This window comes from Pipra filicauda, unplaced genomic scaffold (genome assembly GCF_003945595.2).
Source record: "Pipra filicauda isolate LSUMZ 115617 unplaced genomic scaffold, ASM394559v2 scaffold81_size6448238_pilon, whole genome shotgun sequence".
Taxonomy (NCBI): domain Eukaryota; kingdom Metazoa; phylum Chordata; class Aves; order Passeriformes; family Pipridae; genus Pipra; species Pipra filicauda.
Window position 1 is genome coordinate 6,124,463 of NW_024104998.1, and position 25,028 is coordinate 6,149,490.

General features: G+C 42.2%; 1 long non-coding RNA gene across 2 annotated transcripts in view; it reads right to left on the reverse strand.

The window, feature by feature from the left end:
• Positions 1 to 20,017: 20,017 nt before the first annotated feature.
• Positions 20,018 to 25,028, reverse strand: part of LOC120325090 — a 31,058-nt gene continuing 26,047 nt past the window's right edge. For both annotated transcript variants that reach the window (XR_005566912.1, XR_005566913.1), the window contains one exon: positions 20,018 to 20,270. This is a non-coding gene — a long non-coding RNA (uncharacterized LOC120325090). The remainder of the gene's footprint in view (positions 20,271 to 25,028) is intronic.

The following is a 25,028-nucleotide window of genomic DNA, read 5'->3' on the forward strand; positions in this document are numbered from 1 at the left end:
TGTTCTTGTTTTTACTCATTGTCTCTGGTTTTGTCATGGAGCACCACTGAAAAGAACCCAGCTCTGAATTCTTTGCAGCTAAATATCTTCAGGAACATTAATAAGATTCTCCCTGAGTCTTCTTTTCTCTAGTAGTCCCACTTGTCTCAGCCTTTCTTCGTAGGAGAGGCACTCAAGTCCCCGAATCATCTTCGTGTCCCTTTGCTGGACTCTCTCCAGTAAATCCCATAACTCATATACTGGAGGGCCCAGAACTGCTTCAGATGTGGCCTCACCAGGAGAAGGGAAGAATCTATGGTTCTTTTTTCCTCTTGACTTTTGCCCTTGGACCACAGCTATAGTTGTTGCAGAGTTAACAATTAACTTCTATATCTTGTATTAAACATTCCAGTTTAGATACCTTAGTGTGACATTTATTTGGTTAGTTAGTTGTAACAATAATATGATGCCTTGATTCATTTCTGCTTTGTGATCTTTATAACTCTCTGGTTTTGTAATAAAAACAGCAGCTGTTTGGGTTTTATTTTGTACTTAAACTGTTGAATAGTCCTAAAAAATGTAGTATTCTACCCTCCAGTTGCAGGTCTAAAATTGAAATTTCTTTGCAAGATCACTAAGTCATGCAATACATCTCCCCACGCAGCCATTTCACTAAAACCAGCATTGGAAATTCTTTTGTTATCCACTTCATGTTAATGATACTTAGTCTCATGCTTGCCATATCAAGCTTTGGTATCCATCAACCCTACATTAGAGATAAATAGAAATTCACAAAGGGGATAACTACCTTCTGAACTGGTGAAACTACATAGCTACTGCATCAGCCTTTAGAAGGGCTGCTATTTACAAGCCTCCTCCTTTTGGACCATCTGTGAGTCTTTGAAAAAATCCTCCCTTTGCTATTCAGTTGAATTTAACGAGCTTGTGATACATAAATATGTCTAATGTTGCAGTGAAATAGATTAGTGGGCTGAATAAAGCAGAAGCCAAGCAAGAAAAGGATCAAATTATCCAGTAAAGGAGGTTATATATAAACTGCCAAGTTCTAGCAATCTCACCATCTCCTTCTAAGTCTTCCAGAAGCATTTGAAAATATATCTCTGTTGGGAAATTTCACAAAATAGTTGCTACGAGTGCAATCAACCTCCTTAACTGACAGTATCACTTTCAGTGCTCAAAGTCTTTAGTGCAGTTAATAAAAGTGAACTGCAAGAGTCGCTTCTGAACTGAACTCATCAGTTCTCCTGTTCACTGTCTAGTGGTTGAAGAAGAAAATAATTTTGAGGGGGAAATAAATCTGTATGATAAATCATACTTTATATAGAGAGAAGTTTCATAAACATGTTGTTACAGCTCTGAAGCTATATGCTGATGTACAAAAGTATTAGTTGGGCTGGATTTGAGGATAATCAATCCTGCTGGATCTCTGTATTAGAGACAATCACAGAACTTATATTCTTGTTCAGAGAAGATTATATTTTTATAAGTGTTCTGAGCTCTAAAACAATGTAAGACTTGTTTTGGACATAGGAATGGTTTTAAAAACAAAAAGTACTTACTGAATTTTCTCATTTTTATTTATTGTGTGTTAGGAGTGTGCCTGCCTTAAATATCGTTGAAAAAATTGAGATAATCAAATTTATTTTGATAGTATTGAATTTTCAAAGGAACTTGGGACTTTTTATATTCAATTGGTAATATGCAAAGAAGTACTTATGAGGAGAAAGGAGACTAGAAGGAGAATGAAATAAAATTGCACAGAAATTCATGGACATGAATTACATCTGCTGCAATTGAAAAAGGACAAATAACTAAACTATGAAATTGGCAGATTCATCAAGTAATATTCCTTTCAAGCTACTTTATCAGATTTGTTTTAGTCTCATGAAATGTAAAATTTTCTTTTGTTGGCAATAAAACCCCTTGGTGCATGGAAATACAGTTAAGTGCAAAGAATGCACACTAAGGTGAATTTAATTTATGGTGTGTTTACTTTATTGGTGCTGCAATAGCATCAGAGTGAAAAAAAGAATTTTCTTGGCAGTCTAAAAGGTTTAACGGAGTAGAATCAAGAGAACAAAACTCTTTATATGTTTTTTTCCCTTTTTTTCCCCCTCATTCCTCTTCTTTCATCTGTTGTGAAGTATGTTTGACTCAAGTAAGACTTGCATGCAGACCAGGTACATGGTAGGCACATGAACTGAAACATTATCTGGCTGTGAAAGAAATGGTGTTATTGAAAGCCATTTGAGTAATTATCTGTTGAAAAGAAAAATTCTATGAAGCAGATTTTTTTCTTCAAAAAAGCATGATATATAGTGTCAAAACATCAGTTAAAATTAATTAATAAAATAGATTACTATAAAAAAACTGTTGCATTGCACTGACTGAAATATTTCCAGACACATTGCTTGATTTTTTATACTAATTTTTCTGAAGATATGTCAGTTAACAAAGATATGAGGAATGCAAGTTGCACTTACATTACCTTACATTCTAGTTTAGTACATCTGTTGCTTTGTTCTGTAGCTTTTGAATCATGGTGGTTACAGCATTTCAGAGAATATCATGTTCTGATGAAGTTAATTGAACTAAAAGTTACCTCTTTTAGTGGTACCACCATTTTACTTTGCCACTATTAACAATTTTATGTTAATCGGCAGATTTAGCATTTTGTCATAGTTTCAAAACTGTGCAAATAATTTAAATTATTTTTCTAATTCCACCTGTATAACTCCTGTTGATGCCAAGGACAGTATGGTATTCAGAGTATATGCTTTAATTTCTAGTAGCTCTTTTAGTTTTCATTGTGACATTAGACATATTTCAACTGATCCTAATGCTTTTTAAAAGACCATATAGCAACTTCTGATTTCTGCTGGATCACAAAGCAAATCTTGGAGTTTACTCTTCAGACAGAAACATTAATCTGTGTGAGTTGTCTGAACTGATTCACCATGACTGGCAACCTTCCAAATCACCAACTTTCCTACAATTTCAGCTGAAGTAACTTTTCATTTATCGTGTGTTTATTGCTTATTGAGATGTTTCAGGAGAAAATAATCCCTGAGGATGAAAATGAAAATGGTGTAAACAAAATGGCTATAAAATACATTTAAATTCTTAATAGAGCAGCTATAAATCACTTGTCATAAAAAGTTGCTGCATAGGATTGTATGCATATATATATATAGAGAGAGAGAGAGAGAGAGAGAGAGTGTTATAAGATTGCTGCATATATACATATATGTAACCCTATATATATATATATATATTCTACATATATGTAGGGTTACTGCTCAGAGTTACTGCATAGGTACATTTTACCTCAGTTTTGCTTTAATATATAGATATTTGTTAGCCACATCTTGAATGAAATTCCTTTCTATTTTTACTTTGTTGGGGAAGTATTTAAGTAATACGTAAGTTTGTAATTATTTCAAAAAATGTTAATGGTTGGTTGTTAATTGATCACCTGAAAAACTGTACTGTTTGATGAAGTTACTAGAGCTATGTAAGGAAGAGGCCTTACTGTTTCCTGGAAGCAGGGCTGATGAAAGCCCAGCCCTTGCTATCAGTCTTCAGGCACGTCTTTTTTGGACCCTTTTCTTCAAGCTAGAATTAATTTACCCAGAGAAGTTGTCTATGCCCCATATCTGAAAGTGTTCAAGGCCAGGCTGGATGGGGCTTTGAGCAACCTGATCCGGTGGATGGTGTCCCTTCCCACAGCAGATGTGCTGGAAGAGATGATTTTTAGCCCTTTAGATGATCTTTAACCCTCCTAACCCAAGTCATTCTATGATTCTGTGAGTTTGAGTGGCAACGTACTCTGGCAAGGTGGGTCCTCATATGCTAACTACCTGACTGCCATAAAATCAGGATAGTTAATTCTTGTTGTAGTGAATTGATTTATGTTGTGTAGGTCTTCCATAAGTAGAGATGCATCAGTTTCTAATGAGACATACAAAAATCTGTTCTTACCTGCTTGAAATATTTTCTAACAGGTTTTGAATAAATTTTTACGTACAACCTCTGTTGGGTTAAAACCTCTATCATTTATATTCAGTATGCGGAAAGTGGGATACAGCCAGTTGTTACATTATGTTAAAAAATCTCTATTGTTCTTTATAAAGCAAAAATTAGATCAAACATCTACATTTTGTTTTATTGCTGGAGCTTTTTTTTTTTAAACGTATTTTTCTTACTTGCTTTTTTTTTTTAGTAACATTAAAATTACATAGATATTTCATACTGGTATCTGAAGCCAGACATATCTTAGGGTAAGCACTGCCTTTTGAATTGAACGTCCTGTTGAAGTTGGTTAACCTTGGTTAAAGTAACCTTGGCATGACATACCTTAGTGCAATTTTTGGAGTGTGATGTATAGCTTTCTTGCATGCCATAAACAGTGACTTGCTTAGCATGAAAATGAAGTTTGGGGTTTTAAGGAAATACATTTAGAAAAAACAGCAGAAGGTCAACCAAAGTTTGCAAAAAAAAAGGTAGGGATGGTGGGCTGAGGAATATAGATCAACTTGATGGGTATTTTTAACACTTTCAGATTTGCACCCAGAATAGCAAAACACATTCAGACATATTTATTGCTCACCAGTGATATGAGTCTCTTTTTATAGTATTAAGAAGGTTACTAGTCTTTAGTAGAAATGAGTTCTGTTGCCAAGTGGCTAATTAATGTTTAATTTCTATTTATTTATTCATAGAATAATTGTTTTTTTAGAAAAAAACTCTGCCATTGTGGTTTCTGGCTAGAGAACAAAGCTGGTTTAACCGTCTGTTACAATGTACTAATTGGATTAAATAAAAAAAAATAAAAAATTCAAATTTGTTATAATTGTCTTCATTAATTATTTCTACTAATGGAGTTTTGTCTGCTGCTTTACTTGCAGTGCTCTGCTGGAATAGCTGAGACCTGCCCTTTACAGTTCATTGCCTAAGACCTGTTACAGTGTTCAGCAGTTTGTAGCCATTACAAATGTAAAGCTTTCAGGTGGTGCAACTGGAGAAATTACTGGGAAGCAGGAGAAATGATTCATGGGCCATGAACATACCCAAGAGTGCCTCCCCTGACCACCTAACCCTGCTTGAGAAGGACTCAGGTCTTCACTAAGTCTTTGGTCTATTATTCCTGAGAGAATGCCTGGGATGCTCATACTGGAACTTGATGCCTATGGTTAGGCATGAGACTCACACTTTGTCTGTGTGGGGAAGGGCATACCTTCAGTGGGTGTATGTAACAAGTTTTATAACAGAAAAGGGGCAATATTAGGACTCACTACGATGAGGATCCTCCTAAATGGTTTCCTGGTGGAGTTTAGTGCCTAAGTGCTCAGGTTTTTCCCTCTGTTGGGGAGAAGCAGTTCTATGAGTTGGAGAACAGATAGCTGTAAAAGCTTGATCTCATTATACAAATAAGTGATATAACTATAAATAAAGAGGTAAAAGACATCTAAACAGCAGGAAGTGTTCCATTACAAATTTTCACTCAAATACTTTTGCTTTTTAACTTGCCAGGGAAAACTCAAAAGTTTTTGATGAAAGTAAGCTCTTTTCAGCTATGACATGCCCACTTCTCCCCCCCCTCCCCCCCCCCGTTTTTTTTTTTCCTCCAGTGAAAGACAGAATGGAGAGGAGAAAAAGAATCCATTTTTGTGATATGATCACCAAATGTATTTTAATGTTTCTCTACGCTGTGCTCACATATATTTTTTTAAACTTTTTAAACTATATTTCTCTTTCACATGCTTATCAACTACTGATAGTAAATTGTGTATTTTTTTCCTGTATAGGAATGCATTGTTCCAATATAGCAGTAATTTCTCTATCTTATTTTAATGTTTTATAGATCTCTGCCTTCATCATACTTTACCTGCTCTAACTTTATTGCTACTCCTGAGGTCCTAAATGTGTCAGTCTGAAGTCCAAAGATTCATTTTCCTTATAAGTTATGACCCCGTCCAGAATTTAGTTGTAATTTCCATTTGTCTTTACATTATTTAAAAATACATCAATGAAAAGCAAATGATACTTTAAAAAACTGTGCAAAGTTTCACATGGCTCAGTGTTGTTTACAAGAAACTAAAACAAAAAAAATTGAAAAAATATCTAATCCAAGGACAAATGACATCTCCAATGCATATTGCAACTGGTAAACAGAAAAATAGTAAATTAAATGAGTTAAAATTGCCAAGTATACCTTCAAATTTAACTTAATTGCAGTGTGTGTTTGAGTTTAATGAAGTACAACAAATGTAGAAAAAAATATACAACGGCAGAGAAGAAGTCTGGGACTGAAATCCTGTCTCTGCTGAAATCACTAAGAATCTCACCTTTGATTTTAATCAGGCCAAGACTTAATTTCATTTCTTTTTTCTGGTTTTCCTTTAATGCTTCCATGATTCCACCAGCAAGTATCCCATGACCCAGAAAATCAAGGTTCAATATTACCTATTGGCACGAGTTTGGTAGAAAGTGTATTATGGCTCTTTCCCTTGCAATCTCAAAGACTCATTTTAATGGAAGGGCCTTTCTTCTGACCAAAATAATGCTCTTGCACAGAGAATAAAAGTACCTTTTAAAACACTTTTTGCCTATCCTGCACTAACTTTCAGAATTATGTTATGGTCGTCATACAGACTGGTAGAGAGGATTAATTTTGTCTTTGTCTTTCCCAGGATGCTAATAGCTTGTGTGCATGTGTCTAGGTTAAATGAGGGTTTAGTGTAATTTTACATTAGCAGAAGCAGAATACTTTCCTTCTTTTTTAATTAGAATAGCTGAAAAAGAGTGGAGAGAGATTAAATTTGACCCAAAACTACATGAACTGTCTCTTGGTGACTCTTCCAGCAAGGGTATGAGCACATGTATCCTGTGGCTGGATGGGAATTCTGACCATTGGATGCCCTGGACTATAAATCAGGTGTCTTCCCAAAATTCAAAGCCTTGTATTGTCCTACTTCCTGTGGTAATATAAAAAAACGACGAGAAAGAATAAAACTTTCCTAAAACCAATGTATACTACAGCTACTTTGTCAGAAATCACACTGTGCCTTCCTGACCTGCCTGACCATTCTAGATTAGTATTGCTGAATGGTAAAGTAGTGCTCAGTAACATGGGAGTGATCCTGCAACCTAGGCCCAGCAACTGGAAGACTGAGGTAGCAGCCGTGTGTCTGTCCTTTAGCAACTGAGTGATACCTGTCCAGATACGTACTGGAAGGTTTTTTTTCCTATCTTGAGTCTCTGTGACAGCACTTGGTGCACTGCAAGAAGTAGAACACCTTTTGGGATGAGAATTTACACGAGGTTTATTTGTGTTACATATCCCTCAGGCATTTTCTTAAAACCTTGTGTCACTGCTTCAATATTTACAACCTCAGTTCACCTGTCTCAAAAGTAATTATTTTGCTTGTTGCTCATGATGAATACTTCCAGCACTATGCTAAAACTATATATAAAACAGTAATGTAGCTGCCCTATGTTCAAGAGCTAAATTACTGAAAAATCAATGCTATCATTAATTACACAAATATTTGCCATTAAAGTTGTTTATTATCCCACTTTGCTGTGAATTGCATTCTTAATTAGGCATGTAGCCTCAGTGTTCTAACAACACTAAACATGATCACTTCTTCAAACTAAAAACATATTGTATTATAAAATTCTATGACAATGGTAATTGGTGCTACAGAGTTACAAAGCTTCACAAAAATTTGACATCTCGATTTACTTTTATATATAAATTTCCATATTGAATGATATACTCCATAAATATGTTTCTGATGGACCTATTCTTCTTTCTGATAGGAATCGCACTGTAGATGTTTGTCTTTGAAACTGCCAAAAAATCACAGAATCATAGTGTGACTGAGGTTGGAAAGGACATCTGCAGGACATCTGGTCCAACCTCACTGCTCAGGCAGGGTCATCTAGAGACAGTTGCCCAAGACCATATTTAGGTGGCTTTTGAATATCTCCAAGAATGGAGACTCCACAGCCTCTCTGGGCGACCTGTGCCAGTGTTTCAACACCCTCACAGTAGAGAGTGTTTCCTGATGGTTCAGAGAGAACCCCCTGTTGTGCTGGATAAGAAGACAGACTGGGAAAGATATGTTGCCTGTAAAAGCATAAATGGGATCTAAAGGGACCTGTTACTTACTGGATGATTCACCCACCGGACTGACAGTTTTTCCCCAGTCTATTGTTGTGTGTTTATGAATTCTTATGCACCCCAGATTATTGTTAAATTTTATGAAATCTGTCATACCTCCATATTGTCTCCCTTTCTCCCTCAGATTTTCCCTCCAAAAGTTGTTTGTCACCCTGTCTCCCCAGTTTTCCCGCTCCTCTGCCACTTATTGGTTACAGCCTGCCACAGTGCAGGGAGAGCTACCATTGACCCATTCCCTCAGAGACCCGGGAGTTCCACCCACCTTTCCCCTGTCTCCCTATCACACTTTTCCCTGAGTTGTCACACTCTTGCGCCTCCCCAGGTTAGAATCCACCCCTCAAACCTGCTGCACGAGACCTCAACTGTGTCAGAACCCTTATTGCAGTGCCCGGTCCCATTTCCCTTCCCCCCACGGACTGTGGCACCCTGTGTTTTAGTCTGTGCCTGTTACCTCTTGTCCTGTCACTGGGCACTACTGAGAAGAGCCTGGCTCTATTTTCTTTGCAGCTAAATATCTGGAAGTATTTCTATACATTGATGAGATGCTTCCCCGAGCTTCCTCTTTTCTGGGATAAAGAGTCCCAGTATTACAAGTTCTTAAATGTAATTGAATTTGAATGGCTGTCTGTTGCATAGGGGCTACACACAATTGCATAGTGTATGAATGTGTTTTTATTTTATATACATATGTATATATGTATAATAGCATATATGTATGTATACAAATACATTATAATATATCTGTATATAATATTTTTATAAAGCTATACAGATATGCAGTTGCTCTTTTATATGAAACTCTAAGGTAAAGTATATGTAGAGTTGAGCTTAGAAAATACTTATTTTCCAGAATTCTTGGTAAACCAATATTTGATTCAGAGGCACTTCACATGATTCTGATTTTACATTCCTTTAAGGTTTTACAGATTTGTTGTTCTCATTGAATCTTTGGGCTGTTATCCTATATTGTTTTAAATTTATCCTAATGGAATGGCACATCATTCTTTTTGTTCTTTTCTGTACTTGTATGTTTAGCATGTAACTTTTGACAATATTGTCAGTCAATGTATTATTATTAGTAAGAATTTATATTATTTTATGATCCAAATACAGATTGTGGTGTCACTTGTTTATTTTCAACTGTACTGTATTTTGCTGTTTCTGACTCCTAAGTGAAAGCATCACTTTTGAAAAATGATTAATTATTTTTGGGTAAGACATCCATAATGACTGTAGTCACTGAGTAGTCTACATCAAGTTATGGAGATATTTGTTTCTAAATGTCCAAGGTAGTTTTGATAGTGGAATTGTCTTTCTAAATTACTCTGGAAAATTATTTGTTCTCGTATGTGATGAGGAACACACTCCAAAATATAGAAAAATCTTAAACCAAAACGGGTTATGTAGAACCATAGAATTGTTTAGTTTGGGAAAGACCTTTAGACCATCGAGTCCAATCATTAACCCAGCACTGCCAAGCCCACCACTAAACCATGTCCCCAGGTGCCACATCCACACGTTTTTTAAATGCCTCCAGGGAGGGTGACTTCACCACTTCCCTGGGCAACTTGTTCCAGTGCTTGGAAATCCTTTTGGTAAAGAAATTTCCTAACATCCAAGAAAATGGAGATATGACAATTTGCAGTATGATACCAACACTTTACCATGCTCTTGTTTTTCTCAAGACAAAACCTAATCTGTGAGGGAAACTTTGTGAGAGCTATTTTTATTTTGTTTTCTTTTGCTGTTTGATTATGACTGCCCTCACTATGATGAACTGTAGTGTTCCTGAGAAACAAAGGAGAAAATATAGTGGTTATGTGACTTTTATTTCTTAAAATATGTTTATAAAATTGCTGTCTATTAGGTAATATTTTCAATGTAACAGTAAACTTTTAGTGACAAATAAAACCTTTTAAAATTAAATTATTACTTATCATTTCTTTAACTGTTAAAAAGGGGATTGAAAGATAGGTTCTGCGACATTATTTTCATTTTCTTTTTTTCATTCTGATGTCCTGCAAATTGAATAAAATTGTGAAATAAACACAGTCCACAAAAACACAGACACATTAGTGACTTGACTCCAGTAATGGTGAGATCTGTCCTGGCTGTCAAGATGCTAAAACATCAGTATCAGAATAACCACACTAAATACCACGAAAAAAGATTGCTTACAAAATATGTACTGAAAAGTGAAGCTATGGAATCTTCTTTTCTGATAAATATTTTAAGTGAAGGCTGTTTAGATCACATTAGTTTGGACCAACTGCATGTCTCGTTTAATGTAAGTACTTTGTTTTCACCATATAGTGGTGCCACGTCTATTGCTTTGAAAAATTGATGCTCGTTTCTACATAATTCATAGATAGTGTCATGCCTGTTGAGATGAGTGAAAAATGCTTAATATATTCATGGTATTACTTCTGTAACATTTTCAAGGTCAGACATCTAATTAATGCTTAATTCTAATTCTGTCAATGTCAGGGAAATGACAAGGAATGTTTTTTAAAATAACTTTTCATGTCTGAAGTGTATACAGAAAAAATTGTGGAGGCCTTACACCTGATTTATGTTGACTCTTCTACATGATATGAACTGTTGATCAAATAATCTGCATTTTATTTTTGGGTTCTGGCATAACTGTTCAGAATTTTCAAGGCAGTGGCCAAGAGATGGAAAATCTTCCCCAAACCAATTTTGTATATTCATTTGTTTTTATGTTTGCTGATGTTTGTCTTTGGAGGGGATTTTGTCTGGCTGTACTCTAAAGCATTACAGTCTTTGGAAGTTGGTTTATGAAGTTTCTGACCTCCTGGGAGGAGTAAAATTGTTGCATCAAGGATATTCAGGGTAACAGAGTCTGGTCACGCAAACTGGTCCCTTGGTTTTTCAAGCATATAATTCACTGATTATGCTCAGTTGTCCTCAGCTTCCCTACAACCCCTTGGTATTCTTGGACAGAAAATCCTTACCTCAGCCCACAAGTTGTGAAGCTGCTGGACAGCAGGAGCTGAGATATATTCACCTTCAACCGGGCACACTTCATTGATCTCCTGTCTTTTGCATTGGTGTAACAATGATAGAGCTGGGAAATGTTGGGTACTCATGGTCTCCTAGGGATTCCTCTGACTTTCAAGCACAGAAAAGGGTGAGATGTAAGGGCAGTCAATTAAACCTGTGTGCAAACAGGAGTGGAATTCTTCGGTTTTAACCAACTACCCCAAGGATACCCCAATACAGCACTGAAGATACAAATCTTAAGAAAGTCACTTTGCAGATGTACTCTGTGGATAAAAATAACATAAATAAATCTGCAAAATGAACAAGGTCAAGAAAGCTTAGCTGGGAAATATCCCAGTGATGCTATAAAAAGTTGCAAAAGAATTGAGTAGCATGTAGAAGAAACACAACTGTCCCAATTGAGCAAGGGTGTGCATTTTGCATAGTGAATGTGGAGAAGATTGACCTAAAAACAGAGAAAGGAGTCTTGACATTTTTGCTCTATTATACACTCAGAAAAACTCCAAAAGTGCTTAGAAAGTTACCTGATGGTATTGTTCTTGTTAGTTTAATTCTTGTGTCAACATACACTTGGTCCCCCTAAGACCTGGGAGGGAAAAAACTGCAGTAACTCAATCTGTTTATTCAACTTTGTTGAAATAGGATGATATGTAGGGGTGATTTGTGCTACCAGTGCTGGACAGATGGTTTGTCTCCTAGGAGGTCTGTGTCCCTAAACTATAAAGGAGAATTTAAAAACTTAATTGAAGTTAATTCTTAAAAAAAAAAAAAAAAAAGAGAGAGAGAGAGAAAAGAAAAAAAGTTGCATTTTGTTCTGTTTTGTTTTGTTTTAATTTGCAGTGACAATAACTGTATCTTTTCTGCTGTTATCTCTAAGAATCTTGGAAAAGCAAGTGCAAAGTAGATCATAAAAAAATAGCAATAGAGTAGAGTTGAAGAAGATAGTCTAGTCCATTACCCTACCTACAGATAACACGGACTCTCCCTAAATAATTCCTAATGAATATATGCCTAATCTTTTATTTACAAACCTCCAGTGATAGATTTTCATCTGTCAATAAATTTACTGTCTCAACAAGTGTTTAGTACTCTTTTTTTTATACTTCTTTTGCTCTGTAAGGGTCAGCCTAAGTATATTCTATGTCAGAAATTACACCTACTTCTTACTGGCCTATCCATGGCAGAAATGTAACATAATTTTGCTTGTGTTAGTCTTGAAATCTACAGTGATGTCTGTTTTTTAGGCTTTTCCAGTCTAGACACTTTAGATATCTGTTCGTGGACTGTGTTCTTCAAATCTGACTGTTCTCATTACCTGGTCAGACCTTGTTCTTCTGCTTTTCCACCTCAAGAGCAAAACTCAAAAGGGAAGTGGTGCTCTAGATGCACTAACCCTAGGAACTGTGCATATGTAGTGGTTTGAACCTTGTTCTCCCCAGAGGCTAAGAGAAGTGGTAGACCCCAAGGGGTGGAAACCCCTGGAAGTTCTGAAATTCTGCCCAATGGGCGCTCCTGCAGAAATGTAAACATACCACAACCAGACCGGAAAAGAAGAGTTGTAGTTTTGGTGGTAGGGTAGGTGGCCATGTTGTAGAGCCACGAGGAAGGGGCTCTGAGCCCCTTGGGGCCTCTGGCCCCCTCCCAGCCCCTGGCTGGGGGCTGCAGGGACCTGGAACAGCATAAAGCTGGGCTAGGTGCCTGTAGTTATGCCGGGAGATGTTTTCTCCATGGGCACGGAGCAGCAGCCGACGCTGACCAGAGAAACGGTGGCAGAGAGCCAGAGATAAGACCTGAACTGAAGGAGCAGCAGAAGCAACATGCAGCACCAGAGAAAGGACTCCTGGAAGGAGAACCGAGGAAAGGAGAGCCAAGAGACAGAGTTCTGGGGGTAAGACTGTACCACACTCCCCCAAAACTCCCTTGAGACCCCTCTTGGAGAAGAGGGACATGGACTCCTATTTTGGAGAGCAGTTTTGGACATGCAGCACCGGAGAGAGAGGAGCTGAGAAGCTCGGAGCGTCCCGCAGCTGGACCGGGACGGCCAGATGGAATGTGGGGGGGGCGACCTTGGCTTCCCCCCCTTGCACTGCTGCCACGGTGGCAGCCTGAGAGACAGGGCACAGAGGCCCTGCAAGGAGCTTGAATCTCCTGCAAGAGATACCAGACCGTCACGAAGACCCCCCTGTGTCTTCGTGATATGACGTGGTGAAACGACCTTGTCTGGGGTTACGAAGCCCACGGAAGACCCCCCGGTTGTGAGGCGATGGGGCCGAGGGAGCTTGAATACCTCCCTCGTGGATGCTGGCAGAAATCCAGCTATCAGCTGCTGCATGCATGAGAAGAAGCAACCTGCTGCCTTAGAAGATGCTGCTGTTCAGAGACTGGAAGGGATCTGTCCTTCTTTCCCTCCTGGACTTTTATTTGGAGGGGAGAAGAGATCTGATCCATTGTAAATACATATGTCATGGTAGAAATAGTTTGTGATCATGTGTATAATGTGATATGGTATTTATTTGTACAGTCATTGTAATATATTCCCTTTTCCCCACTCTGAGTCTAGTGTGTTTTGTCTGGAAAAACCCATCTCACATTAGGTTGAGATGTGGGAGGGGGAATGGAGCTAGGCAATTGGATGTTGGGGCTATCTCAAACCATGACAGCATGACAGACACCCTCCCCCAGCTTGGGGAAGGATGCTGGGAAGAGTCCCTGGAAACTCTGCAGTGGAGAAGATGCCAAGGGGGGGGACAGTGCAGCTCTGCAGGGCCCCACGGAGCCACAGGGCTTAGGGACAACCCAACCCTGGCTCTACAGGTTCTTCCCAGGCCAAATCCCATCTCCAGCTTTGGCTGTGGAGTGGCAGAGCACCTTTCCCAGAGGGGCAGGGAGGGACAGGTCCCCAAAGATCGCTGTCATGACGTGCACATCACCACTTTACAAACACGAGCCTGATTTTCTCCCCGCAGTGTGGGGAGGGCCTAAGGGGTTAAAAGCCACCTTTGCAAACACCAGCCAGGAATCAGGAACGCTCCCCAAAGAGATTTTAATGACTTTTAAGACAACTAACACAGTGCCTTGGTTCCTACAGCATCTCTTCACCCTCCCTGTGACGCAGGCAGCCCGTACTGAGCGTGGTTATGATGCCAGAGCACAGCTTGGTGCAGATTTTTTCCTCCCTTGAAACAACTACTCATGGAACTCATAATAAATGTTACATTGTTTGGAATGAAAAGCAGAAAATGTATATAAACTTCTGGCAACCAAATCCATATGGCAAGAGTATGCTGGAGAATACAGAATGCTCCAGAGAACGCAAATAATGACAGAACCCTCCCTGGGTAACTGAGTGTAAATATTGCAGCTGATGGTCTCTCCTCTCCCACATACAAGCAAATCAATGTCTGCCCCCCTCCACTTTAATCTCAGCTGTCCTCTGTCTTCTTATACCAACAATCTACATAACTTCTGGCCCTAAAAAACCTACATCTTGCGTGTCATCACACAACAAAACTGAATTACCTGCCGCTGTTTTAATTCCCTTCTGGGGTTTGGATCGGATTTTTTAAAAACTATGAGTTGTAAGGCATTGGTTTAAATATAGCAAAAAAGGAGATGGCTGGAGGAAAGGATCCGGAGGAGAACTGAAGCTGATAAGTAGGAAAGGTGACTATAACAACACACCAGACTGTAGAACACCCTCCTAAAGCAAGGGAAAGATAATCATTGCAAAAAGCATCGCCTCAGCAGAAGATGAGCAGCATTTGAACACATCTCCATAAATCTCATCCTCCTGCAATGCTATGGAAAGATATCCCAAACACAGGAATTTTCTTAGGCTGGAGAGGCAGGAAAAAGAAAATGGCCACACTTCAAAAGTGTATTAAAATATTTCTTGCTCTGATTATCACAAAAAACAAACAGCAGCAGAAACTTGTACACCCATGTTCCAAGAAAGGGGAGACCTCATGGAGTGGCCGTCCCATTCTTCAGGAAGGGTGTGTGATGCCAGGGGCAAAGGGGCCAAGAGCAGCCACTCCAGCAGGGAATTTCAACCCTGGCACGGCCAAGGCTGGCACCAGGAGCCTTCCCAGCTCAGGTGCTCCCTGAGCAGGGAACAGGCCATGAACAACATCATTCACGTGGGCACACAGAAGGAATGGTTTGACTCCAAAGGCATTTTCCCTCAGCACATAAACACTGCAGGAATTTCCCTCGTGTCCCAAAGAGCCTCGCTCTGTGCACAAAGTCCACTCACAGCACTGGTTATTTTCTGCGTGACCATTAGAGGCAAAACAAGAGAGTGCAGTCCACATTCTGAGGTTCAGAGAGGCTCTGCAGCCATGGAAGGAGCTATTTTGGGAGATCTGTGTGGTTGCTAGGGCAAACCACTGCACCATCCACCAAGCGGGATCTGGTTTGTATGCCGGGAGAGGAGGAAGAAGTTGAGATTTCTAAAGAGATGACTAAGCTGGGTAACGTGAGAAACCAAATGAAATGTCAGGCTGTGGAGAAATACAGCTACAGCTTCCACCAGGACTCACTGAGCTCCTACATGGAACACTCCCGGTTGGTCTGAGCCAACAGAGCCTAGACCAGCTTGGAAGAAACTTCCAAAGGTTGTACAAAGCATCCTGCCGCCTCCCCAGGCAGGATTAACTATATCCAAACATACCTGACACAGGGCACACCACCACTGAACCAGAGCATTTGTTAATACAGCTCCCTGGGATCGGTATTCCTGGTCCTTTACACAAAGGAGTCAATGAGGCAGGCAGAAATGCACACCAAGTCTCCTGCAAAATTAGGGAATCGTTCCAGATGCAGAAAAAAACACAAATAACTGATGGATCGATTTTCTAGGAGCTATATATGCATGGAGAGCTTCTCATTTTCAGAATTACTGGAGCCTTGGTTTACATCAACACATCTGGATAGTCTTATGTCGTTTACAAAAGACCGTGACAGTTTTTCTATCCATTTCTATCTATTTTTTGAGCTTTCAGCTCAAAAAATGTCCTTAGAAAGTTAACAGGGCAAAGGCTGTAAAGAGAGGACAAAGTTGTGTGAGGGTTAAACTATGTTCCCTTTACTCCACAGACAGTGAAGAAGGGAAACTCAAATGCATGAGACCAGAGAATATTTGATAAGGATTTAAACTGCTGAGGGGAGACTCAGACAATAATCTGATTTAGGCCTTGCAGTGAAATGAGCAGTGCCTGCTAAGGCTTAGTCAAACTCCAGCACACCCCACTCCTAACAGGCAGTACTCCCAGCTCAGCCTGGCATTACAACTCATTTACAGCTCTTCCCCCCCGTTCTGACTGCTGAAATAAAGAGGTTCAAAAGAATGATGAATATATTTAAGCTCTGCAGAGACCACAAACTCAGTGAAATTCCGAGCCACCAGACCTAGGTATCACTGCTGCAACCCCTGGGAGTGACACTGAGGGCACAGTGACCACCAGGACTGAAGCAGAAACCTCTGCTACAGGTGGTAGCTGGACACCCAGTGTGGGCCACACCTCTGCCACAGTCCCAGGCACGCTCCACAGGCCTCTGGGCAGCAGGGGCTGCACCTCTTTGCTGGAATAACCACAAACCAGGCAGTGTATGGGACACCAACTTGCCCTCTGGGGCCGACACAGCACAGCCCCGGCCCCCTGCCTTTACCAAAGAGTGAGGAGCTCCCAAGCTTCTGCAGTGATCCAAGGATCCAACTGTGGCCCTCCAATGACCAATGCACATGGGTACACACGTGTCAGCAGTTTAAGAAACAGCCTTGTTCGCTTTAGGTCCTGTTAAAGAGTCTAACGCTTCTAAATCACTCAGTTCTGAAAAATGGGGCTTAAATACCACTGAAACCTAAGAACATAAAGAGAAAAACATATGTGCACATGCTCCTAAGAAACCAAACAGCTTTTCAAAACAGAATTTCTCTGACATGCTCCTAAAGAAAGTGGTTTTTATTTAAACCCTGGAGGGCAGGAGAAGGACTTCAGCACATGTCAGTAAGAACTCCCACTCTGCACAGGCGAAAACATTGGCACGAAAGTAAACTAATCACTTCCTAAGCTGCTAAGATGCCATTATAAAGTACAATATGTATGCCCATGTGACACTTGAACATGAACATCTCCAAGTATCACAATGTAAGGGCTTTTTTAAACAACTTCAGGATAGAATTTGGTCACACGATGACACACCTGTACAGAAAAGACTAAAGGGGATGACAGTCTCCCACCTCCTGACAAGTCCTCTGAGTTTTTAAAAAGCACTTGAATCTGACTTGGATCTATGTAAACAAAGATCACGGAAACAACTGTCTGTAGCAGCCTGAGGAAGAGGAATTCTGGTATCATCTTTCACTGTGTAGCTTTGTGAGAGGATGGAAGGGACGGAAAGAGGGAAGCAAAGCACCCACGGTCAGCAACACAGCCCGAGGTGAACAGGTCTCTTTCTTTTGTACCTTGGGCCATCAGGATAATTAGATCCTGTATAACACCCACTGACCCATGTCAGGCAGCACATATAACAGAGATCCAACCTCTCCAAGTTGCACAGAGGAGCTGCTCCATGTTGCAAACTGCATCCTGAGCTTTAGGGACAGATTCTGGCACCGACACTTTGGCAGCACCATCCCGAGCCCGCTGGACAGACCAATGGACAGTGTCACCCCACGCTGGCCAAAGAGCCCCACACTCCTGGAGGTCCAGAGCCATTTGGTGAGCAAGGAGGAACCCCGGAGCCTGAGTTCCAGCTGCCCCACATCACCCAGGGATCCCACGGATCAACCCCAGCTCAGACACCACAAACATCTTTGGAAGAGCCGTGGAGTTGATGGAAAGGTCAGTCTGAGCCGCTGCACTTCTGTTTCTACCCTCCCTCCCCTGAGCTGCAGAGTTTCTAAATTAATCTGGGTCTTTAGGCTTGTCGGCTTTTATTGCCATTTCCTACAGCAAAGCCCGGCTTTCGCACCACAGACTGCACGGCTCAAATCCCCAGACAAGCCCAGTAAGTGCTTTCTGCAATTTGCCTTTGCCCTTACTCATCCAACTGCGCTCCCTTAAGTGTCTCCTAAAAATCTAAGATAGGAAACGGGCTTAGTTTCCTCCTTATCCCCCCCTCTCTGGAACATTTTAATAGGAACACGGCAGCCAGATCCCCCCTGGGAACAGCCTCGCTTTGTAGGGATTGCACTCCACGGGTCACTCTGTGGGGTCAGCCTGGACCCACAGCCCCCTCCCCAAATCCTGACCTCTGCCACTCAGAGCCCTCCTGATATGAGAATGCCAGAGGGCAAGAAATCCTGCCTCTGTGCAACAAGGCATTGTTAAAGGGAAAATTCCTCGGGTTTGGGTTTTTTTCCTAAATCCTTTACAAGGCTAAGAGAATTGGGATTGTTCAGCATGAAGAAGAAAAAGCTTCGGGGTGACCTAATTGCAGGCTCCAGTACCTGAAGGGAGCCCACAAGAAACATGGAAAGAGACTATTTACAAGGGCCTGGAGAGACAGGAAAAGGGGGAATGGCTTCAGACTGACAGAGAGTAGGTTTAGGTTGGATATTAGGAAAAAATTCTTCCCTGTGAGGGTGGTGAGGCCCTGGCACAGGGCCTGGCACAGGCCCTGGTCCAGAGAAGCTGTGGCTGTGGCTGCCCTGGAAGTGTTCCATGCCAGGTTGGACAGATCATGGACACCTAAAGACAGACCACCACAGCCACAGGATGGATGGGGACAACACTGGACGAGGCACTCAGTGTTCTGTGGGGATCAGGTACAGGTTGGACTCAATCTCAGAGGTCTTTCCCAACCTAAACGACTCTGGGATTCTGTGAAAAAGCATGATGATGACTCTGCTGTGGCCTCCCCTGACCCCCCTCCTGTCCCCTCCCCTCGCAGGCCGTAGGCACGTTGCCAACGCGCTGCACCACACGAACTCACACAAAGAAAAGAACAAAAACCTTTCTCCTGCTGGCTCTGGAGGAGGAGGGAAAGGAGGGGAATCCAGGGATCAGTCTGTCACTCTGTGCTTGTGGGTGCTGCTGCCACAGAGCACCGGGAAGCTTCACACTCCATCTGTGCGGTGAGCGGGAAGTGCGAGAGCACAGGATGGAGGAGCAGCCCCTGCCTGGAACTCCACAGTGCCACGAGCAAGGAGAAGCAGCAAAACAACATCCACGAGTCGTCTCCCACGAGCAGTTTTTCCAAGGTAACATAACACCCCTGGACATGCTTCCAGACCAGCGGAAAAAGACACAGGGCACACCTCATCATCACCTGCCTGGAAGTGCTGTGCTCCTGGCAGGGACAAGCTCAGAGCACAGCAACCCACACCATCCTGCCCACAAGCAGGGGTCTGGGACCATCATCCCGTGCTGTGACAGCCAAGGTCACTGTTTTCCCTGGGAGGGGAAACCTTTCAAGTAGCTCCACTGCTGGAAATACAGTGTTGCCAAGCTTCAGGCATCAAAACCCTGAGGTCTACTTTACACCTGGGGCTGTCTGAGGGGCTTTTTTAGTGGGTTGGAGTTTTTTCAGTGCTGTTGGGTCCATGTGACAAACTTTAAGCATGTGAGGCTCAAATCCTCATAATTAAAGAGGCAGAGAAAAGGGAAGGGGGGTAACGTGTGGCGGGACACACGTGGCATCGTAACAGACATCCACACATTTAAACTATAAAACCTAAGAGGTGGGACAGCACAGAAGTTCTTGTCCCAGAAGTAGCAAAGCTGGTTGAAAATAAAAAAATAAAATGAAAGAATGGATTTTTAAAAGCATGATCTGATATGTCATTCATGCTTACCTTGGCAAGGTCTCTTGTTTTCCAAAGGTCTGACAGCTTCTAGGTGAACGCAGCAGCTCCGGAAGGAGAGTTTGACAGCACAGTCTGCAGAGGGATCCCTGGAAAGCAGAAGGTCTGAGTTTTCCCTCTGTGCAGTCCCATCGACAACAGACTTCAGCCTTCACAGTTCCTCCAGTTGGTTTCTCCTCAGCAGAAGGGTCTGGAGAGGAGTCCTGGGGCGGCCGTGGAACACACGAGGAGCCTCCCCGGGGAGCTGCACTGCACAGAGAGCAAACACAGGGCTGACACCACAGAGCAGCAGCTTCCCTGGGTTTATGCAACGTTTATGACTCCTGTTCAATTATGAAGGAGAGCTTACCATGGAAACTGCAAGGAGCTGGTTTGTTTAAGATACAGAGCCCTCGTTTTAAGTGAGAGCTGTTCAAAGGCAAACACCCAAACTGCACTCAAGGCTTTGCATTTCCACCCGGCCCCCAGAAGACTTGGAGGCTACAAAACAAAGGCATTTGGAATTGTTCCTCCCTAAAGCTAAGGAGCCAGGTGAAAGGAAGGAACGGATCCATTCCTTCATGCAGCCATTGTAGGGTTTGGAGGTTGGGAAATGCCGTTTTCCATGAGGCCCCCAAGACTGCAGTGGCTCAGCAGGGCTGCCAGCCCACATCAGCTCCCGAACTGCGGAGCCGCAGGGACCGGTCCCAGTCCTGCACGGCCCACAGTCAGCAAGTGACCCAGTAATCCAATTAGGCAGCAACATGGGCTGTCTGAAGATATAAAACAAAAGGAAACAGCGAAGGGAAAAGGAAATTATGCCTAAAGCAGAGCGTATCCTCATTACTCCCCTCATCTCTAGCTGCAAGCTCAGTGTCTGGGAGATGGGGACAACACGCTACAGAAAGCCCAGCCTGGAATCATCATCAAGCACCAGGGCTGCTCTCTGACTGTATGGAAGCCCAGGCAATGAAGAGACAGTCCTTCCTAACCAGCCTGGTCAGAAGAGCTTGGCATGATGACTCCAACCTGTTCCAGCTACTTAAGGTGCTTCCCTGGCTTCTGTCATACGACACTCAGCCACTGCCAGGTATTCTGAGGAGTGTGTCACCCAGAAACCATAAGGCTGCAAAGGGACCAGGGGAGGGACTCAGTGATCCTCAAGAGCCCCTTCCAACTCCAGATATCCTGTGATTCCATGATCATTTCTTCTGAACATGGCCCAGGCTGCTCCTCTGGGCCCTCCCTCAAGGTGTCCAGCTCCAAAGAGTATCCCATGGATGCCCCACATCCAACACTAACGTGAACAAGTTCAGGAGAAACCACCCATTCAGCTTCAAGGGTCAGAACCTCTAGGAGGAGAAGGGAAGCACACTTTTGCACTGTGAAAAAACACCACAATCCCAAAAAGGGGATTTCTGGGTAAAACAGGTGTTTAAGCTGCCCGTGGTTTTCCCGCATCTAAGAAATGAGCACAGCCAACATGCTAAAAACACATTTTAGGTAACTTTCTAGCTGAACTCTGGTTTCTGAGGAGACAGAAGATAACTACAGGTTCAAACTCAGAGCAAGAGATAGATTTGTTTGTGGGAGTAAAAGCTCAAAAGCACAAAACCTTTCGCCTCAGCTCCCATGCTGGAGGCTCAAACAGCATCATCTGGGTGCTGGGAAAACAACAAAATGAAAGGAAAAACACCTTATAAGTGCCATTGCTCTGGAAAATTAGAATTTTTAATAGGAAAGTAAGCATAAGGCTTGTTTTATATGATGATAACTATCAGCATGTCAGGAGTTTTTATGGTTTCTCCATTATCATAACAAAAGCATCTTGCTCAAACTGCAGGAGTTAAAAATGCAGAACATCCTGACTTCCTAAAGATAATTCTGCAAACAAGGAATGATGAGGATGCACTTCTACCACTGATTTCTTTTATTCAAAACTTTCTCAGCACTTTCAGTCTGCAGAGAGATCCAGATATTTTATCAAGATGGACCTGCAACCCAAGATCCAAGTTTGAAAGCAAGATAGGTTGAGGAGCTGAGCATCCATCTCTTGCTTAGAAAAACCCTTCTCCTGATTATTATCCTAAAGGGATTGCTTTGGCTCTGTACCTTGTGACACAAATAAAGAGGAGGCACCGTTTGCCGTGCTACCAACACCTGTCTGAGTGTGGCCAGCAGCTCCACAGGTCCAGGGAGCCACCAATTCCTCAGCAAACACAACATTTTTGTACCCTCTCCACGGACAATTAGCAACAGAAGCCTGAAACGTCAAAACCCAACTCTTAATTACCGAAGTCAGCACTTAATGACTCCAATTACATTTCCACTGATTTCTGAAAATTGGATTCTTCACCACACTTGCCGTGTTTAAATGAGTTTTTTACCTCATCCATGGTAATTATACTCTGACAAACCAAATTAAAATACAGCAGAGATTTCTAAAATCCTACTTGAAAATAGTGGGGATTTAAGGACAAAAAAATTTCTTAAGCCCCCTGCCTTCCACATTTTTTAACGCATTCCTTTCAGGGCCCAGCAGTGCAGAGGGTTAAAAGATGAGATATGCAAAGGACAGTTATGTTGTTAAAATGCCATTGAAAGGGTGTTTTAGAAGTAGAAAACAGTCTTATTTCTGTGATAGAAACTCAGTATCTTAACCCCCATATCACGGAAATTTGCTTCTTATTTTATTCTAAATCCCAAAGTTACTCTTCTCAGGTTCACCATCAGAGTGATCCCAACAACGAGGAGATTCATTGGGAAGGAATAAATACATTTCTCAGTCACAACTACCAGCTTCTGGATCTAACCTCTGTGCTGAGACCCACCGACAACACGTGCCTCTGGGATAATCCTGGCCTCTGCAGGATGCAGCTGTACCCATTTGGGGACACCTTCCCCTTTATCAGGGAATTATTTTCAAGTTCCTGTTCGTAATTAGCACTAGAAATAGAAAAGGACAGGAGAGTCCATTTCAAGGAACTAAGCCACCAGTGGAAAGAAGGCATAAAACCACAGTATTTTAGGGCTCATATGATACAGAGAGCAGCAAATTCTCCACAGAACATGCCCTTTCCATGTATTTTTCTCCTGAAAAGGGGGGAAATAAAAACCACTAACAGCCCCTAATCCCTTTGCCAACCTCCAAACTCAAAGATCCTCTAGTTCCTCACGGCATCCAAAGCCCATCACAGCTCCAGAGGAGCACAGAGCAAAGCTGGTGCACGTGTTCAGTGTGTACAGTGTGAACTCAGGAGGACACATTCACAGGGTCACATTCTCACCCTGCCACAGGGATATAACGTGCTGCTGTCACAGCTGCTTCTTGCAATACCTTTTCGTTCTGCTTGTTTCCACTTTATTTTTATTCTCATCTTTCGCAAAGACTCATTACTCAGCAGTGGTTGTTGGATTTTATGTTCACATATGGTTTAAAGAGGTGGCTGTTTAATGTTCCCTATATGTAAATAACTACACGCTGCTCCAGTCCCTGCTGTGCAGGGGAAGGAATGATTAGATCATAAATCTCAAACACAGAAACACGTCAAGTTGGTTCTCATCTACAAACACATTAGAGCTTACTCTGGGTTACATTTTCTACCTTCCCTTTTACCCATGAATCCCCACTGCTTTTAATGAGCACATAAAGCAGCCAGCAACAGGAAAAATTAGCCCAAAAAGCAGGAGTCCCCAAGACATCAGGAGAAATTTCTTCATGGAAAGGGTTGTCAGGCACTGGAAGGGGCTGCCCAGGAAGGTGGTGGAGTCCCCACCCCTGGAGGTGTCCCAGGGAGGCCTGGCCATGGCACTCAGTGAGTGCTCTGGGCTGGGGGACAAGGTGGGCATTGGGCACAGGGTGGATCCATGGTCTGGGAGGGCTTTTCCACCCTCAATTATTCTGTGATTCCGTGAGCCTGAGCCTGAGGAAAAAGGAGTCACTGCACAGGGAGCTGGTTTAACTCCCAGCCAAGAGCAACCACGGGACAACCCTGGAATCACAGACTGGTCTGGGTTGGAAGGGACCTTAAACCCCTCCAGTGCCAACTCCCTGCCCTGGGCAGGAACACCTTGGACCAGCCCAGGCGGCCCAGCAGTGCCAAGGTAAGAGCCAGGAGGGGCAAACACCTGCATTCTGAATGACTCTGCCTCTCCTGTAACTGTGGCACAACCCCAGTGCTGCTGCTGGAAACCAAAACACGTTTTTCAGCGTAATTTATCATCTTTTTAACACAGCTGACAGTATTCATTTCAAATCGAAGCTCCCAGGCCAAGCACATTAAAACCATTTCTATTTTTCAGAAGTGAACGCTGTGAGGGCCAGGAGCAACATTAACATACCCACTAACATTTCCAGCTTGTCCAGTATCAGAAACCAGCACGTAGAAAAATCTTTTGAACTTTCCAAGGCATGGAAATGCTCTTTATTTAAAGAGGAGATACATAATTCATTGCTCAGCTGGTCTCCCTTCCTTGCTGATCCACGACAGATCACAGGAAACATTCCTACTCCCTGCCACCCCTGCTCCTCATACTCCCAGGCCTTTCAGAGCAAGGAAAGCAAAGCAGAAAAAGCTCTTGATGGCTATTGGGAAGACATCCTATACCCACAGGTAAAGGGGAAGCAGACCTCCTTCACGAGCACCCCCAGGCAGCCCATGCTGCTACCCACAAAGGCACCAAAATCACCCAAAATCTGTGATACCACAAACAGGTGCAGGCACTCCCCCCTGCAACCACCTGCCTAGGTGGTGTGGTGGGTGTAGAAATCAGTCTCTGGTGGCAAACAACCAACCAAAACCAGGAAAAGACTCATAAGGCAGAAATGAAGGTGCCAATCAAGAAGGCAGGAAGAAAGGAAAAAAGATCCTTGGCCTGTGGAACAGGCAGGAGACAGCCTGAAACTGGGTATTAACTCAATTTATACAAATGCAATCCAAGCTATCGAGTTTGGGCATAGTCTGTCTGCACTGAGGAGTCACTGGAGTGACTGTAACAGCTACAGGATCCAGAAGATCCAAACCAATA